This window comes from Triticum dicoccoides, chromosome 3B (assembly GCF_002162155.2).
Source record: "Triticum dicoccoides isolate Atlit2015 ecotype Zavitan chromosome 3B, WEW_v2.0, whole genome shotgun sequence".
NCBI classification, from domain to species: Eukaryota; Viridiplantae; Streptophyta; class Magnoliopsida; order Poales; family Poaceae; genus Triticum; species Triticum dicoccoides.
In genome coordinates, this window is record NC_041385.1 from 133,322,115 (window position 1) to 133,342,241 (window position 20,127).

The following is a 20,127-nucleotide window of genomic DNA, read 5'->3' on the forward strand; positions in this document are numbered from 1 at the left end:
TAAAGCTTCCCAACGAATCTGATGTGGCATGTCTTCATCATCATGTTTATGAGCGGAAAGACCACTCTGTTAGGTTTTCCAAGGGTGACAAGATGGTGATGGTGCATGTAGACATCTCTCACGAAGTCCATGTCCTAGTCAGTTATGCGGGGTTCATCCTGTAGGGACGACGCTTTGGTGCCTTAAGGCACTGAAGCTGTGTCGGTGGCAAGAAATAGTCTACAGAGTTTAATTAGTGCAACTTTGCTTGTCTGTAGTAAGTACTATTGTTTAGTACTTGATTTGTGTTTGTGAATCCTGTATTGTTTAATAGTACTGCCGCTTTTGGTGTGTGCTCAGTCCTGAGAACGGTCTATGTTAATGTTTGTCCACTCAATTCAATCTGTATATTTGAAGTATCTAGATCATCTTTTTTGTGAGGGCGGTTTATCAATTATGGTTACACTCCAATATATGTATGCATTGCAGGGTTTATCGCACCCACCAGGATTTCCAGTCCCATGGATGTTCGGTCCATACGATTTGTCATGACCTTTGGACTGTCCTGCTTGTGGGAGTAGGCGGGGCCCCTACATGCCACGCATAGTTGGACGATCAATCTTCTGTTTAGTACTTCAACATAGTGATTTACTGGTAAGGATTCACTCGTGTCACATCAAGTAAATCTTATTGATTTACTGTCTAAATCTTGTTGATTTAATGTCATGTTTTCTTTGTTTTCCTGCAATTTTACGATGTAGGTTTTGCCATATGACATTCATCAAAAAATAAACCGTTTGGTTTGCTCTACGATGGCTATTTTTGCAGGTATCACTTCTTATGTCGTGTTAGTAACAAAGGCACTGTCCATCACTTATATTACTGGAAAAAATTGGACCAGTCTGTTGTCTGAGTACAAGCTGAATCCCTATGATGAACTGCAGTTTGGTTTAACAAAAACGCCATTAGTCCTTCTCGCGTTTAAAAGAAATGAAGAAAAAAACTGGATCACGGTCACGGATCCTAGTCAAGTTAGAAAGCTGATCATAGCGTACCAGACACGATCGCCGCTGTCTCGCACATCGGTACCACCTTCAGCAACGGATCAAGCACCGACAGTTGCTCTAGCACTAACAACGGCAACAACTCAATCTGATCTAGCTGAGGATTGGGCACCGACCGCGTCAGCGGATCAGTCTGATCTACCGGAGGATCGGTAATCGACACTGGCACCTGCTCCGACACCAGCACCAGCTCTACAAGGAGCACCATCTCCGGCAGCGGCAGTGGCAGCGGCACCTGCACCAACACTTGCACTTGCATCTGCTCCGGCCTGTGCAGTTGCACCGGCAACAGACTGGGCTCAAGTTCTCACTTCATATACCAAAGTCCTTACAAAAACCGACATGTCCACCTTCTTGGTAAGCATTGGCCGCCCAAGTGCTTCGTTCTTTTTTCTTTCCATGTTGTTTCACATGATTCACTGTGTTGATCTAACTTTTTGGGTATGTCATCTTGTTTGCAAACAGAGAATTCCTAGAGCAGCGAGGGAGTCATTCAACAATCCGGGCGACCGCGGCCAAGTTTCTCTTACCATGTGCAGCATTGGTGTGAATGAACCTGCTCAATATACCATAAGTACAAAGGATGGTCTGATGATGATTGATGCTGAAGGATGGTCAAGGTTCAAGTCTAAATCATATCTTGCGGTAGGGGATGATGTCAAAATCGAACTTTCTCGGCAAGGAGAGCTGGTCCAAATCAACTTTGAAATTCTTCAGTAGCAGCACACAACTACCGAATTGATCTATCCTCCGAGAGATTTTAATGTAATAATCTGGCATCGTGAAACAAGTGTCCTGTGTGTATAAGTAGTACGACAATATTATTTATCGCATGGTATATCGTTGATAGAATTGCAACTCTGATTGTTGGTTAGGAACTGTCGTTTGATTTCATTCCAACAGCTGTCGTGCTTTATTCAATTTTGTTTATTCGCCTTGCGACAGCATCTAAAACTAGCATCGTACCGATCACTTGCAATATGAAAAGCGCTGAGGTAGAACACATGGGCCCCCAAACATGCAGGGTGGGCCTGTGGCCCAAAGTCCAGAACCGTGAGCCTGTCTGAGTATTATATTCTCAGCTGAACCCTCCATAAAAAAAAGCTGAACCCCCATAATGCATGTGCGTTGCACGTAACATCAAGATGCATTTGTATGAGTATTTTATCTTGTGAGAGAAAAGGATGAACGAGGGAGGGCCTAATTTGCAAATGTGGAGAGGTGTGTGGGTACCCTTTTGCAAAATTGCCATAGTTTCCTTCCTATCCGTCAGATATAAATCGGACGACCTGTATTGCAGGATGGCAGGCACACCATCATCACCAACTCGTCTATACTGTGTTAAAAACAACTCTATTTTTTATAATTATATATGTTATATATATATTCCCCTTGATTTTTCATATGTATAAAGTTCTGATATAAAAGATTTGTATATTTCTTTACAGATGGAGTATCTCTCTGTCAAAAAATATATTTATGTGTAACTAGTTACTCATGTCTTTCCACTTCCTCTCGCTGATATGTGGGGCAACCGGCAACGGGGTCCACGTGCCATATGCGCAAATTAGAGTGCACAACTGCACGGTAGACACACCCCGGTCGTAGCGCCCAATGAGCCGTCAAATCACAACCCCCCCTTTCCAGCTTTACAGTAAGCTGGACGGACGAAGCGGCAATATTTCACTGGGCCTGAATCCCCTTCTCCCTTGTCTGCTTGTTCAGAGAAAAACCCCTCTCGGCGATTGCATAGGGTTTTCTCATGGAGACCCAGGTACGAATTCTTCATCCATCCCCGATATATCCAAGTCCCTTGGTCGCAGGTAATCCTAGGATGGCAGCCGCCACCGTTGATGCATTTTTCTTCCTACTGAATCCAGTGTATTCCATTTGCAGTGCCCAAAGTGCGAGTACCCTATAGGTTTCTGCGCCCTCGGTGAGACGCCACACTTGTTCCTTCTCATCCTAACACAAGATTTTAAAACGCGCACAGTATGTTCCTAAAATCCTCTTTTCTATCTGGGAGGGTGGGTTTTTTTTAACATGTTTTCGACTAATTTGGAAATTTGGATTGCTATATTTGGATAAAAGGTACTACTAGTACGATGGTCAACACTGATGTGAAGGATGAAGTTATTTCTAGATTTGAATAGGGAATACATTGTGTTCTCATATTATTTTTCCTGCAGTGTATTATTTGCTCTGCCAGAACACATGTACTCAACATGAGTAGCCTTGCCATAATTGAATACACTAGTTTAATGGTCACAGTGAAGACAAGCCATGGATATAAGTTCCGAGTTGGGTTCATGAACCAAGAAGATCTTTGCTTTTTTTATGGCCGAACTTGGATAAACTTTCTCAAGTGTTACGGACTGAAAGTTGGCGCACGAATGTTGATGGAAATAGCAGAACCTGGTCTCATCTTCACTGTGATCTTCCACCCCGACGTCGTTCCAATTGTTCATCCATGTTAGTTTTGTATCTAGTTTTGTATCTGGTTCTTGCTTGTTGCCTCGATTACTTCTTAATCCACCTATTATGTCTAACTAATCACAATTTAACTTTAGAAGTAGCAACGAATCTCTCGCGAAGATGCTACTTCTAACTAATATTTTCTTATAATTGGTGGCACGTGTAGGTTTTTTCAGAGTTAAGCAGGCTGCTCGTTTGTTATTCTGTAATAACTCGGTTGTTACTGATGGCACTGAAGTTGACTGGGTCGGCATCCACAAGTTCCTACACCTTATTGATCGTCTTGAGGTCCTTGTGGGGCGTTACAATGGTGGAAGGCCACATGGGATATGTGTGCCACTGTTGCACTCGTTCAACAGGTCCAACTGTGTCGAGAAACTTATGGTACGAGCTGTTTTCTGTTATTTGTTGTTCATAAACTATTGCTTATACACGGTTTTACAGCCGTGATCTTCTTGAAACAGAAACTGCCCAGTTCTATTGTTCCTATACGGATGCCTGACCATGGTCGGGTCAGACTTGCGCTTGGTCACAACATGATGTTTATGTTGACCTACTCAATTCCCCTTGGAGGTGAAAAGATACTTATTCATAGGTGGTCTCAAATAATGAAGGCCCGTCCATCTTGGAGAATAGGACAGAAGATCATGTTCATGCTTTTCCATGGCTCTAAAGTGAATACACTGTTTATTGACCACATTGCGAGATGAAGCCACTTTCAGAAGGTTGTGGATGCGCGAGGTGGCGAATGGGCCTTGTCCTGGGGCTTGGCGGCCTCACCCTTGGTTAACTGTAGGCAAAGTAGCACTGTTCGAGGCGTCTGTTGTACGGTTGAACCTGTATAAGTACTCATACTGCTTACAGCTTTGGTTGTTAAGTGCCCCTGCTGGTTTCAGTCAAGGTTGTTAAGTACTCCTGTTGCTTTTATAGTCTATCATGTTTCTACAGTCATGTCTTCCTCCAGCCGCCAAAACCAAACCAGCGCCGGTGGGGCCGCCTGCTTCTGCCTCCCACGGGTGGTTGCGCCTCAGCGCACGCATCGCTGCCCCACTGTCTCCTAGATCGTTAATGCCAACGTCCTCCACGCGCTTTGGTGCGCTCGCCGCGGCGCCGCCCTCTCGCATTGTCAACATGGTCAACAAACAACATGAATCGGCAGAAGTACGTGGAGAGGATGATAGTAGGGGCCCACCACGTTAGTGTATGGAAAAATAAATTGCTTCCTCCTAGTGTTTTCCTAACATCTGGGACCCACGACATTGTGTGCGTATATAGTCAGTAGACAAGAGAACATCACAAGATCGGCTGACACCTAGGACGTAGCTGCTCGAGCAGTACTTTTTTTGTTATTGTTGAGACGGAGCGGGGTTTGAACTGGATTGTGGCCCGTCTAGCCGAGGCTTATATTTTATGTTCACCATGTGACCAGCCCAGCTATTTTTTTCTTTGTGAAAATGAGCCCAGTTTATTTTTTCTGAAGAATACCCAATCCAGGCCTACTTATTTTTCTACACCCTGATGGGCTGCAACTCTTTCAAGAAGCCTGCAAATTTTGAAAGTAATATGAAATGGGTTGTAAATATAAAAACAAATGACAAATTGGCAATTACTTTATAATTTCTGAATTTTTTCACATTTCCAGATTCCTATTTCACTGGGCATTAACCTAAATTAAATATATCTTCAAAGTACTTTAAATCTGGCTCGACATTTCGGTAATAAAGATAGTTTGGAACCCACAGAAATATGCGAAATTGGCCCTGGCCAACCAAAAAAAGACTGCAATAAATTGCATAAGAAGTTGCCATGAGCTATATATAAATTCTTAAAAACAAGAGGAAGTGGTCTGACTTGTGGGCCTATTTAGTTGACGCGTATGCAAGAATTTTTTTGTTATTATATACGTCAACAAAGGATTCTAGCAGACGTAATTGTTGGATGTCAATCCAATGGCCATCGTGTTTCTTCAATCTCTAATCTTCTTGCTCCAGCCGCCAAAGCAGCGCCAGCGGGACTGCCTACTCCCGCCTCCCATGGCCGGTTGTGCTGCCGTGCAGGCCTCAGCGCCCCCTACTACTCCCACTGCTGGCCAGGGCATCCCTCTACTCACCCACACCCCCAGTTATTCTGCGGCGACGGCAGCCTCACACCGCAGCCGAACCGGTGAACCCTCGTACTCCTCTCCGTGCGGGCTTCCACTGCCGCGTCTTCCCCGGCTCTGCATCGTCCCCTTCCTAGGCCTCGCCGTCGTCCACCACCATGGTGCTCTCGGCGCGGCGTGGTCAATGTGGTCAATGACCGACTTCCATCGGAAGAGTACTTTACATGGAGAGGCTCACAGCTGGGTCCATGGCAACCGCAAGGAAGTTCCTCCTTATTACGCGGAAAATAATTATTCCTCGACCTGATAGAAGGGACCCACCGGACGGGCCACCAGTATTTCGCAAAAAAAACATTTCCCCTGACTATTGGGACCCACCGGATGGGCCACCGTATTTCATGAAAAAAAACGTTCCCCCCGCTGTCAGCTTGGACCCACCAGAAGTGCCTCCTTATTACGCACAAAAAATGAATACCCCCTGCTAGCTGGCACCAACCTTGGTGGGAGGCTGACTTGTGGGCCTACTAAGTTGACGGGGACTGAGGGCTTTGTCAACTTAGTCAATACTCCAGTGACCGTATGATGTCCATCCAATGGCGATAGTGCTTCTTCAACCTCTGGTCTTCTTGCTCCAGCCGCCCAAAGCAGCGTGATGACCCACAAGTGTAGGGGATCTATCGTAGTCCTTTCGATAAGTAAGAGTGTCGAACCCAATGAGGAGCAGAAGGAAATGATAAGCGTATTCCAGTAAGGTTTTCTCTGCAAGCACTGAAATTGTAGGTAATAGATAGTTTTGTGATAAGATAAATTGTAACGGGTAACAAGCAATGAAAGTAAATAAAGTGCAGCAAGGTGGCCCAATCCTTTTTGTAGCAAAGGATAAGCCTGTACAATTTCTTATAATGAGAAAAAATCTCCCGAGGACACATGGGAATTATCATCAAGCTAGTTTTCATCACGCTCATATGATTCGCGTTCAGTACTTTGATAATTTGATATGTGGGTGGACCGGTGCTTGGGTACTGCCCTTACTTGGACAAGCATCCCACTTATGATTAACCCCTATTGCAAGCATCCGCAACTACAAAATAAGTATTAAGGTAAACCTAACCATAGCATTAGACATATGGATCCAAATCAGCCCCTAACAAAGCAACGCATAAACTAGGGTTTAAGCTTCTGTCACTCTAGCAACCCATCAACTACTTATTACTTCTCAATGCCTTCCTCTAGGCCCAAATAATGGTGAAGTGTCATGTAGTCGCCTTCACATAATACCACTAGAGGAAAGACAACATACATCTCATCAAAATATCAAACGAATACCAAATTCACATGACTACTAATAGCAAAGACTTCACCCATGTCCTCAGGAACAAACGTAACTACTCACAAAGCATATTCATGTTCATAATCAGAGGAGTAATAATATGCATTAAGGATCTGAACATATAATCTTCCAACAAGTAAACCAATTAGCATCAACTACAAGGAGTAATCAACACTACTAGCAACCCACAAGTACCAATTTGTGGTTTGGATACAAGATTGGATACAAGAGATGAACTAGGGTTTTGAGAGGAGATGGTGCTGGTGAAGATGTTGATGGAGATTGACCCTCTCCCGATGGGAGGATCATTGGTGATGATTTCCCCCTCCCGGAGGGAAGTGTCCCCGGCAGAACAGCTCCGCTGGAGCCCTAGATTGGTTCCGCCAAGGTTCCGCCTCGTGGCGGCGAAGTTTCGTCCCGTAAGCTTGCCCACGATTTTTTCCAGGGTAAAAGCCTTCATATAGCAGAAGATGGACACCGGAGGGCCACCAGGGGGCCCAGGAGACAGGGGCGCGCCCCCCACCCTCCTGGCCAGGGTGTGGGCCCCCTGAGGTGTTTCTTCCGCTCAATAACTCTTATTAATTCCAAAAATAAGTTTCGTGGAGTTTCAGGATTTTTGGAGAAGTGCGGAATATGTTTCCAATGTTTGCTCCTTTACGAGCCAGAATTCCAGCTGCCGGCATTCCCCCACTTCATGGTAAATCTTGTAAAATAAGAGAGAATAGCCATAAGTATTGAGATATAATGTGTAATAACAGCCCATAATGCAACAAATATTGATATAAAAGCATGATGCAAAATGGATGTATCAACTCCCCCAAGCTTAGAACTCACTTGTCCTCAAGCGGAAGCCGATATCGAAAAATAGGTCCACATGTTTAGAGATAGAGGTGTCGATAAAAATAAAAAACGGACATGAGGGCATCATGATCATTTTTATAACAGCAACATAAATAGATTTTGTCATATGACTTCTTATGCTCAAGTAACAAACAATTCACAATGTCAAGTATGGTTCATAAACTTCATTGGAATCTAACAAACTATAATCTCAGTCATTGAAGCAATTGCAATTTATCATAACATCAGAAAGAGTCAAGAATAGAGCTTTTCAGCAAGTCCACATACTCCACTATCATGTAGTCTTCTACAATTGCTAACACTCACGCAATACTTGTGGTTATATAGTTTCAACAGAACACTGAGAAAGATAGGGGCTTATTGTGTTGCCTCCCAATGTACTCACCTTTGGGTGATGTCAACAATAATAATTCATGCTAACTTACATCCAATCGGATATATATATCAAGATCTTTCAAACACGAGGAGCTTGCCAAAGGATAAAATGAAAAAGGGAAAGGTGAAGATCACCTTGACTCAAGCATAAAGTAAAAAATATAAAGTAAAAGATAGGCCCTTCGCAGAGGGAAGCAGGGGTTGTCATGTGATTTTAGGGTTGGATGCATGAAATCTTAATGCAAAAGAGCGTCACTTTATATTGCCACTTGTATATGGACCTTTATTATGCAGTCCGTCGCTTTTATTGCTTCCATAAGAAGCTCGTATAAAGCTTATTTTCTCCGCACTAATAAGTCATACATATTTAGAGGGAAATTTTTATTGCCTGCAACATGACAACTTACTTGAAGGATCTTACTCAATCCATAAGTAGGTATGGTGGACTCTCATGGCAAAACTGGGTTTAAGGATATTTGGAACCACAAGTAGTATCTCTACCTGGTCCAAGGAATTTGGCTAGCATGAGGGGGAAAGGCAAGCTCAACATGTTTGGAAGGTCAATGACAATATACTTTAACTAAGATGTGAGAAAACATAAATCATTACGTTGTCTTCCTTATCCAACATCAACTCTTTTAGCATGTCATACTTAATGAGTGCTTCACAATCATAAAAGATGTCCAAGATAATATATTTGTATGTGAAACCTCTCTTTCCTTATTACTTCCTATTAATTGCAACAATGACCAAAACTACGTTTATCAACTCTCAACAACTTTTATGCCTCATACTTTCTATGTGTGAAGTCATTACTATCCATAAGATCAATATGAACTCTTTTATTCTCTCTACTTTCTCAAGATTATAGCAATATAACAAAGCCCTTGACTCAACACTAATCTTTATTATAGATAGCTCACGAACTCGATTACATAAAGAGATCATAAAGCAAAACTCAAAACTACTTGATACTAAAACTTCAATCTACTAGATGAAGATACTACTAAAAGGATCGAACTAAATAAAATGTTAAAGATAAGAGTGTGATGGTGACACGATACCAGGGCACCTCCCCCAAGCTTGGCAGTTGCCAAGGGGAGTGCCCATACCCAGGTGATTATGTCCTCGGACGTGGTGAAGTAGGTGTTGTTGATGATGTAGGCTTGTTCCTCAATTTAAGCTTGAGTATACTATTTTGCTCTTTTAGGTCCTCGATCTCCTGCTCAAGGCTTAATACTCTTTTGCACAATTCATGTTTATTTTCCTGCAAGAGATGAAAAGGGATAAACTCGATCTTTGGCTTCTTCGCTCTATCAGGGAGGCTTGACTTTTTAAACTCCACATGCATGTCCCCAGGCTGAGGTAATGGGGATTCGTCCTCGTCTGAACTCGTCTCCTCCTTTCCCTTAGGCTCATAGTCTTCTTCTTCTTCAAAGGTCCAGCCATCATGCTCCAAGTGCCCGTAGACCTTGGGGTCTGCAAGGTAGTCAGCCACATAGCTTTCCCCTTCCGAATCCTGAGATGACATATTGCTCTAAATCTGTAACAGAACAGCTCGAAACAAAAACAAAGGATAATTGTGTGATACGGTGGTCAAAACCTTCGGGAGTTTATATAATGAATTTTTACCGACCAAAATACGTAACATGCAAGAAAACGGAGTCCAGGAGGCACACGAGGTGGCCACGAGACAGGGGGCCGCGCCCAGGAAGGGTGGGCGTGCCCTCCACCCTCGTGGTGGCCTCGTGTCCTTCCCGTACTACTTCTTTCTTCCTACAATTCTTAAATATTCCAAAACTGCTAAAAATTGCCATTAGAATTGTTTTGGAGTTGGTTTACTTACCGTACCACATACCTATTCCTTTTCGGGTTCTGGAACGTTCTGGAAAGTGTCCCTTATGTATTCCTCCGGGGTTACGGATTCAATAATATTAGTTTCAACATTGATAGGATTACCTGAGATATAATGTTTAATCCTTTGACCGTTCACCACCCTCGGACTTGTGCCTTCGAAGTTGTTGATTTTTATGGCACCCGAATGATAGACCTCCTCAATAACGTAAGGGCCTTCCCATTTAGAGAGAAGTTTTTGTGCAAAAAGTCTTAAACGAGAGTTGAATAATAACACATAATCACCTACGTTAAATTCACGCTTTTGTATCCTTTTGTCATGCCAGCGTTTGACTTTTTCTTTGAATAGCTTGGCATTCTGATAGGCTTGGGTTCTCCATTCATCAAGTGAGCTAATATCAAACAACCTCTTCTCACCGGCAAGTTTGAAGTCATAGTTGAGCTCTTTGATAGCCCAATATGCTTTATGTTCATGTTCTAGAGGTAAATGACAAGCTTTTCCATAAACCATCTTATATGGAGACATACCCATAGGATTTTTGTATGCAGTTATATAGGCCCATAATGCATCATCAAGTTTTTTGTACCAATTCTTTCTTGATCTATTCACAGTCTTTTGCAAAATTAATTTGAGCTCTCTATTTCTCAACTCTACTTGACCACTAGACTTCGGGTGATAAGGAGATGCGATTCTATGATTAACATCATACTTAGCAATTATCTTACGGAAAGCACCATGAATAAAATGTGAACCACCATCAATCATAAGATATCTAGGGACTCCAAACCTCGGAAAAATAGCTTCTTTAAGCATTTTAATAGAAGTGGTATGATCAGCACTACTAGTTGGAATAGCTTCTACCCACTTAGTAACATAATCAACAACAACTAAAATATGTGTATAACCATTAGAGGCAGGAAAAGGTCCCATATAATCAAAGCCCCAAACATCAAACGGTTCAATAACAAGAGAATAATTCATAGGCATTTCTTGACGTCTACTAATGTTACCGATTCTTTGACATTCATCACAAGATAAGACAAACTTACAAGCATCTTTGAAGAGAGTAGGCCAATAAAAACCGGATTGCAATACCTTATGTGCAGTTCTATCTCCAGCGTGGTGTCCTCCATAGGATTCAGACTGACACTTCGGTAGGATATGTTCCTGTTCATGATCAGGTACACAACGTCTAATAAAACCATATACTCCTTGTTTATCAAGATGTGGGTCATCCCAGAAGTAATGTCTTAAATCATAAAAGAACTTTTTCTTTTGCTGGTATGTGAAACTAGGAGTTATAAATTTAGCAACAATGTAATTAGCATAATCAGCATACCAAGGAGCAGTATGAGAAGCATTAACGACCGCTAATTGTTCATTAGGAAAGCTATCATTAATAGGCAGTGGGTCATCAAGAACATTCTCTAACCTAGACAAGTTGTCTGCAACGGGGTTCTCAGCTCCCTTTCTATCAATAATATGCAAATCAAATTATTGGAGCAAGATAACCATCTAATGAGTCTAGGCTTAGCATCTTTCTTTTCCATAAGATATTTAATAGCAGCATGATCAGTGTGAATAGTAACTTTGGAATCAACAATATAAGGTCTAAACTTATCACATGCAAACACAACTGCTAAGAATTCTTTTTCAGTAGTAGCATAATTTCTCTGGGCAGTATCAAGAGTCTTACTAGCATACTGGATAACATTCAATTTCTTACCAACTCTTTGCCCTAGAACAGCACCTACAGCATAATCACTAGCATCACACATAATTTCAAAAGGTAAATTCCAATCAGGTGGCTGAACAATATGTGAAGTGATCAAAGCTTTCTTAAGTATTTCAAATTCTTCTACACAATCATCATCAAAGACAAAAGGAAAATCTTTTTGCAATAAATTAGTCGGAGGCCTAGAGATTTTAGAAAAGTCCTTAATGAACCTCCTATAAAAACCGGCATGACCAAGGAAACTTCTTATACCTTTTACGTCCTTGGGACATGGCATCTTTTTGATAGCATCAACTTTAGCTTTATCAACTTCAATACCTCTCTCGGAAATCTTATGCCCCAAGACAATGCCTTCATTAACCATAAAGTGGCACTTTTCCCAATTCAAGACGAGACTAGTGTCTTCGCATCTCCGCAAAACTCGATCAAGGTTGCTCAAGCAATCATCAAAGGAGGATCCATAAACGGAGAAATCATCCATGAATACCTCACAAATCTTTTCACAAAAGTCAGAGAATATAGCCATCATGCATCTTTGAAAGGTAGCAGGTGCATTACATAAACCAAAAGGCATACATCTATAAGCAAAAGTACCAAAAGGGCAAGTAAAAGTAGTTTTTGAATGATGCCCCGCTGACACAGGTATTTGAGAGAAACCAGAATAACCATCTAGAAAACAGAAATGTGTGTGTTTGGATAGTCTTTCTAGCATTTGATCAATAAAAGGTAAAGGGTAATGATCTTTCTTAGTAGCTTTATTTAATTTATGGAAATCAATTACCATCCTATAACCTGTAATAATTCTTTGTGGGATCAATTCATCTTTATCATTAGGAACGATAGTAATACCTCCCTTTTTTAGGAATACAATGTACATGGCTTACCCAATCACTATCAGCAACGGGATAAATTATACCTGCCTCAAGGAGCTTTAGTATCTCCTTTCTTACCACTTCTTTCATTTTGGGATTCAATCGTCGTTGAGGATCTCTAACTGGTTTGGCACCGTGCTCCAAATTAATTTTGTGTTGGCATAACGTGGGACTAATGCCCTTAAGATCATCCAGAGTATATCCAATAGCAGCGCGGTGCTTCTTTAGAGTTTTCAATAATCATTCTTCTTCTTGCTCTGAAAGGTTAGCACTAATAGTAACATGATATATTTTATTTTCATCAAGATAAGCATACTTAAGATTATCAGGTAATGGTTTGAGTTCAAATAAGGGATCACCCTTGGGTGGAGGGGGATCTCGTAGAATTTCAACAGGAAGGTTATGTTTCAGAATAGGTTCCTGTTGAAGGAACACTTTATCTATTTCCCTTCTTTCCTTCATAAACATATCATTTTCATGGTCAAGCAAATATTGTTCAAACGGATCAGTAGGAGGCATGACAATAGAATCAAGACCAATAATCTCATCCTTACTAGGTGATTCTCTATCATGAGGTTGTCTATGAAACTTAGCAAAACTCATGAGACATACCCTCTAAATCAATTGTGACAGTATCCTTTTCACAGTCAATCTTAGCATTAACAGTATTCAAGAAGGGTCTACCAAAAATAATGGGACAAAAGTCATCTTGTGGGGAACAAAGAACAAAAAAATCAGCAGGATATTTAACCTTCCCACACAAGACTTCAACATCTCTAACAATCCCAACTGGTGAAATAGTATCTCTATTGGCAAGCTTGATAGTAACATTAATACCTTCCAATTCAACGGGTGCAATGTCGTGCATAATATCTTTATATAAATCATAGGGTATTGCACTAGCACTAGCACCCATATCACATAAGCCATGATAACAATGATCTCCTATTTTAACAGAAATAACAGGCATGCCTACCACAGGTCTATGTATCTTAGTATCTGGTCTAACAATATTAGCAGTCTCACCACAGAAATAAATAACATGCCCATCTAAATCATCATCCAAGAGATATTTAACCATAGCAATACTAGGTTCAACTTTAATTTGCTCAGGAGGTGTATAAGTCCTACTATTACTCTTACAAACAATAGTCGGAGTTTTAGCATGATTCTTTATCCTAACAGGAAAAGGAGGTTTCTCAACATAAGTAGTAGGAACAATAGGATCAGTATAAGTAACAATCTTTTCTTCAACTGTAATAGGTGCAACTTGTCCGTGTACAAAAGTAGGGGCCTAGCTTTTGACCCCTTTACTTGTGCATGGACAGTCAGAGCCACCTGCCACAATCACGCATGAGCAAGGCAGGAGAGGGAAGCCGGAGGAATGCCAAAGCCACAGAGACAAGCAAAGCAAACAACGAAGGACCAAGACCACAAAGGTCACACGGGCAATACAGGTTGCCCCGGCAAGGACCCTTGCCGAGGGCAGCCTTAGCAGCCCCGGCAAGACCCTTGCCGGGACAGCCCGTCCACACCCATTGAGAGAGCCACCTTCGAGCCCATCAACGTTGAGTAGTCACGTTGGGACAGGGTTCGGGAGGCACCTCCATGGTGGCATGCAGATCTTCGTGAAGACAAAGAGCAATCAAGATCAACGGAGGATAGGAAGGCAACCATCCTCACCGAAGGAACCCACAGGGCCCCCCGGCAAGATTCTTGCCGGGGAAGCCAGCACGCCATGGCAAGACCCTTGCCGGGCCACCCGGCAAGACCATCGCCAAGCGCCCCGGCAAGGCCACCGCCAGGCCCGCACCAGCCAAGTTCCTACCGCCGTCCACGCACAACCTCCGACCCAACCAGTTGGGCAGGCACCTCCATGGCAGCATACAGACCTCATGGACGCTCCACCACCGCGCCACCTCAGCTGCCTGCCTGCCTACATGGTGCTGCATGTGTTGCTGGCCGGGGCACGCGTCGAAGCCAGGAGGGGCGACGACGGACGGGACGGGCCTCACCCTCGTTCCCCAATAAAGTGAAGGACACCTAAGCCCCGCATTTAATGTGTCTTGTCCTGTAATACTAGCGATAACCTCGCAACACTATAGCGCTTTCCACCTCCTGTGTGCCACTGTGGCAACCCCTTTCGCCTATAAAAGGAGGCCCATGGCATACTGAGAGGGGATTCGGCTCTTTGAACCTTGTAGCACCTAGAGCTAGTTCGAGAGCTCAGGAACACTAATACAGCCACCAAAACAGGATCGTAGGGTTTTATGCATCTTTGCGGCCCGAACCTGGGTAAATCCCCTTTGCGCCATCCTCTAGTCCCGCTCTTCTCACGATTCCGCGCCCCACAACCGTAGAAGGGATTCCAGTGATCCCATAGGTGTCGTTTTCCAACGACACAACTACTTTTACTTCAGTGGGAGGATTATATTTAAACCACTTCTCCTTAGGGAGATCAACGTGAGTAGCAAAAGATTCACAGAAAGAAGCTACTATCTCAGAGTCAAGTCCATATTTAGCGCTAAATCCACGAAAAGCATCGGTATCCATAAAAGATTTAACACAATCAAACTTAGGTGTCATACCTGACTCCTTACCATCGTCGGAACCCCAATCTTCAGAGTTGCGTTTAATTCTTTCCAATAAGTCCCATTTCAATTCAATAGTCTTCAGCATATAAGAACCAGCACAGGAAGTATCGAGCATGTTGCGATCATTGAGAGAAAGACGAGCATATAAATTTTGAATAATCATTTCTCTGGAGAGCTCATGATTGGGGCATGAATATAACATTGACTTAAGCCTCCCCCAAGCTTGAGCGATGCTTTCTCCTTCGCGAGGCTAGAAATTATATATGTAATTACGATCAGGATGAACAAGATGCATAGGATAGAACTTCTGGTGAAATTCCAACTTCAATCGTTTATAATTCCAAGATCCCGTATCATCACATAGCCCATACCATGTCAATGCAACTCCCTTCAAAGATAAAGGGAAGACCTTCCTTTTGACAACATCATCGGGAATACCTGCAAGCTTAAATAATCCACAAAGATAAGATGTAAATCGGATGCAATGTTCCATCTCCTGCAAATGGATTAGCTAGCAGTTTCTCTATCATACCCGAAGGAATCTCAAAGTAAATATTTTCAATAAGTTCAGTAGGTTGAGGAGCAACTCTTTGCTCTTATGGTCGGGGTGAAGATACCCCAAACAAGCCCCTCAAAGGATTAGTTTCCATATTGACATGTAATAGAAAATTTCAGCACACTATATAAATGTTTCCTTACCAAGTTCCACTCACCAAAAGCGCTACACTCCCCGGCAACGGCGCCAGAAAAGAGACTTGATGACCCAAAAGTTTAGGGGATCTATAATAGTCCTTTCGATAAGTAAGAGTGTCGAACCCAATGAGGAGCAGAAGGAAATGATAAGCGGTTTTCAGTAAGGTTTTCTTTGCAAGCACTGAAATTGTAGGTAACATATAGTTTTGTGATAAGATAAATTGTAACGGGTAACAAGCAATGAAAGTAAATAAAGTGCAGCAAGGTGGCCCATCATTTTGGTAGCAAAGGATAAGCCTGGATAATTTCTTATAATGAGATAAGAGCTCCCGAGGACACATGGGAGTCAAGCTAGTTTTCATCACGCTCATATGATTCGCGTTCGGTACTTTGATAATTTGATATGTGGGTGGACCGGTGCTTGGGTACTGCCCTTACTTGGACAAGCATCCCACTTATGATTAACCCCAATTGCAAGCATCCGCAACTACAAAAGAAGTACTAAGGTAAACCTAACCACAGCATTAGACATATGGATCCAAATCAGCCCCTAATGAAGCAACGCATAAACTAGGGTTTAAGCTTCTGTCACTCTAGCAACCCATCATCTACTTATTACTTCCCAATGCCTTCCTCTAGGCCCAAATAATGGTGAAGTGTCATGTAGTCGACGTTCACATAACACCACTAGAGGAAAGACAACATACATCTCATCAAAATATCGAACGAATACCAAATTCACATGACTACTAATAGCAAGACTTTTCACCCATGTCCTCAAAAACAAACGTAACTACTCACAAAGCATATTCATGTTCATAATCAGAGGAGTAATAATATGCATTAAGGATCTGAACATATAATCTTCCACCAAGTAAACCAATTAGCATCAACTACAAGGAGTAATCAACACTACTAGCAACCCACAGGTACCAATTTGTGGTTTGGATACAAGATTGGATACAAGAGATGAACTAGGGTTTTGAGAGGAGATGGTGCTGGTGAATATGTTGATGGAGATTGACCCTCTCCCGATGGGAGGATCGTTGGTGATGACGATGGTGATGATTTCCCCCTCCCGGAGGGAAGTGTCCCCGGCAGAACAGCTCCGCTGGAGCCCTAGATTGGTTCCGCCAAGGTTCCGCCACGTGGCGGCGGAGTTTCGTCCTGTAAGCTTGCCCATGATTTTTTCCAGGGTAAAAGCCTTCATATAGCAGAAGATGAACACCAGAGGGCCACCAGGGGGCCCAGGAGACAGGGGCGCGCCCCCACCCTCCTAGCCAGGGTGTGGGCCCCCTGAGGTGTTTCTTCCGCTCAATAGTACTTATTAATTCCAAAAATAAGTTTCATGGAGTTTTGGGATTTTTGGAGAAGTGCAGAATAGGTTTCCAATGTTTGCTCCTTTTCCAGCCAGAATTCCAGCTGTCGGCATTCCCCCTCTTCATGGTAAAGGTTGTAAAATAAGAGAGAATAGCCATATGTATTGAGATATAATGTGTAATAACAGCCCATAATGCAATAAATATTGATATAAAAGCATGATGCAAAATGGACGTATCAACTCCCCCAAGCATAGACCTCGCTTGTCCTCAAGCGGAAGCCGATATCGAAAAATAGGTCCACATGTTTAGAGATAGAGGTGTAGATAAAAATAAAATACGGACATGAGGGCATCATGATCATTCTTATAATAGCAACATAAATAGATTTTGTCATATGCCTTCTTATGCTCAAGTAACAATCAATTCACAATGTAAAGTATGGTTCAGAAACTTCATTGGAAGCTAACAAACTATAATCTTAGTCATTGAAGCAATTGCAATTTATCATAACATCAGAAAGAGTCAAGAATAGAGCTTTTCAGCAAGTCCATATACTCAACTATCATGTAGTCTTCTACAATTGCTAACAGTCACGCAATACTTGTGGTTATAGAGTTTCAATCGGACACTGAGTAGGATAGGGGCTTATTGTGTTTCCTCCCAACGTACTCACCTTTGGGTGATGTCAACAATAATAATTCATGCTAACTTACATCCAATTGGATATATATATATATCAAGATCTTTCAAACACGAGGAGCTTGCTGTCACGTCCAATATGCGACCCTATCCTAAAGGGACTCGAAGGTCCCACCAAGGATAGAAGCGCATATTGGAGACGCTTTTGCAAGGTGGATATCATTACATCAACATTACACAATAGATAGGGATACATACAAGAGGCATACAAATGCCGCAAGAATACATCAACATCATACAAGAGATCAACATCCGACTATGGATTAAATACAAACAGAAACTCAAACGACATCCACCCTGCTAGCCCAGGCTGCCGACCTGGAACCTATCCCCTGATCGAAGAAGAAGCAGAAGAAGAACTCCAAAACAAGTAAACATCGCTCTCGTGTCAAGACCATCGCATAACCTGTACCTGGAACTGTTGTTGTAGTAATCTATGAGCCACGAGGACTCACCAATCCCATTACCATGGGTATCAAGACTAGCAAAGCTTAATGGGTAAGGAAGGGATAAAGTGGTGAGGTTGCAGCAGCGACTAAGCATGATGTGGTGGCTAACATACGCAAATAAGAGCGAGAAGAGAAGCAACGGAACGGTCGTGAAGCTAGCAATGATCAAGAAGTGAACCTGAACTCCTACTTACGTCAAACATAACCCAAAACCGTGTTCACTTCCCGGACTCCGCCGAAAAGAGACCATCACAGCTACACACGCAGTTGATGCGTTTTAATTCGAATCTGGTGTCAAGTTCTCTACAACTGGATATTAAAAAATTCACATCTACCGCATAACCGTGGGCACGGCTTTCGAAAGTTTAAACCCTGCAGGGGTGTCCCAACTTAGCCCATCACAAGCTCTCACGGTCAACAAAGGATATTCCTTCTCCCAGGAAGACCCGATCAGACTCGGAGTCCCGGTTACAAGACATTTCGACAATGGTAAAACAAGACCAGCAAAGCCGCCCGATGTGCCGACAAATCCCGATAGGATTCGCACGTATCTCGTTCTCAGGGCACACCGGATGAGCCAGACGTCGGGTTGGCATAGACCCTGGTTGCCCAGGGGGCGCCGGACATCGCTCGGTTTGGACCAGCACCCGAAGGAGCACTGGCCCCGGGGGGTAAATAAAGATGACCCTTGAGTCTGCAGAACCCAAGGGAAAAAGGCTTAGGTGGCAAATGTTAAAACCAAGGTTGGGCCTTGCTGGAGGAGTTTTATTCAAAGCGAACTGTCAAGGGGGTCCCATAAATTACCCAACCGCGTAAGGAACGCAAAATCAAGGAACATAACACCGGTATGACGGAAACTAGGGCGGCAAGAGTGGAACAAAACACTAGGCATAAGGCCGAGCCTTCCACCCTTTACCAAGTATATAGATGCATTAATTAAATAAGAGAATTGTGATATCCCAACATAATCCTGTCCACCATGGAGCAATCTTCAACTTCACCTGCAACTACTAATGCTATAAGAGGGGCTGAGCAAAGCGGTAACATAGCCAAGCAACGGTTTGCTAGGAAGGGTGAAAAAGTTAGAGGATGACATGGCAATTTGGAAGGCTTGAAGAACAAAAGATAGGTAGCGCATCATAGCAATAGAATGAAGCAACTAGCATAGCAATGATAGTAATGAGATACAAGGTGATGGTCATCTTGCCTGAAATCCCGCAAGGAAGAAGAATGAGTCCATGAAGAAGACGAACGGGCGAAGACGAACCAAGCGTAGACGAACGAATCCTCACGGTCGCAACGAATCAGGAACTAATAAGAAGGAGCACAACCGGAAAGAAGCAAACACCACGGTAAACACACAACACATAACCATGGCGTGATGCTCAACCAAGTATGATGCATGACAAAGGCTAGATGAGGCTCCTCATGGCAAGAGATGATGCATACAAGAGCAACACATCAAAGCAAGTTTAAATGAGGCCGGAAACAACATGTAACAATTCCGGTAAGTCCTCATACGCAAATATTGAAATTGGTCCAGATCTGAATAAACCTTATGTTCAAGTTATTAAACAGCAAGTCCAGATGCATCAAGATGATCTACACGAGATTCTAGTTAAGTTACATATAGAGTTCATTTAATTCGGAGCTATGGCCTAGAAGATATGAGCAAAACAAGTTGAACATGGCATTGATGCAAAATGCATACAAACATCAATCA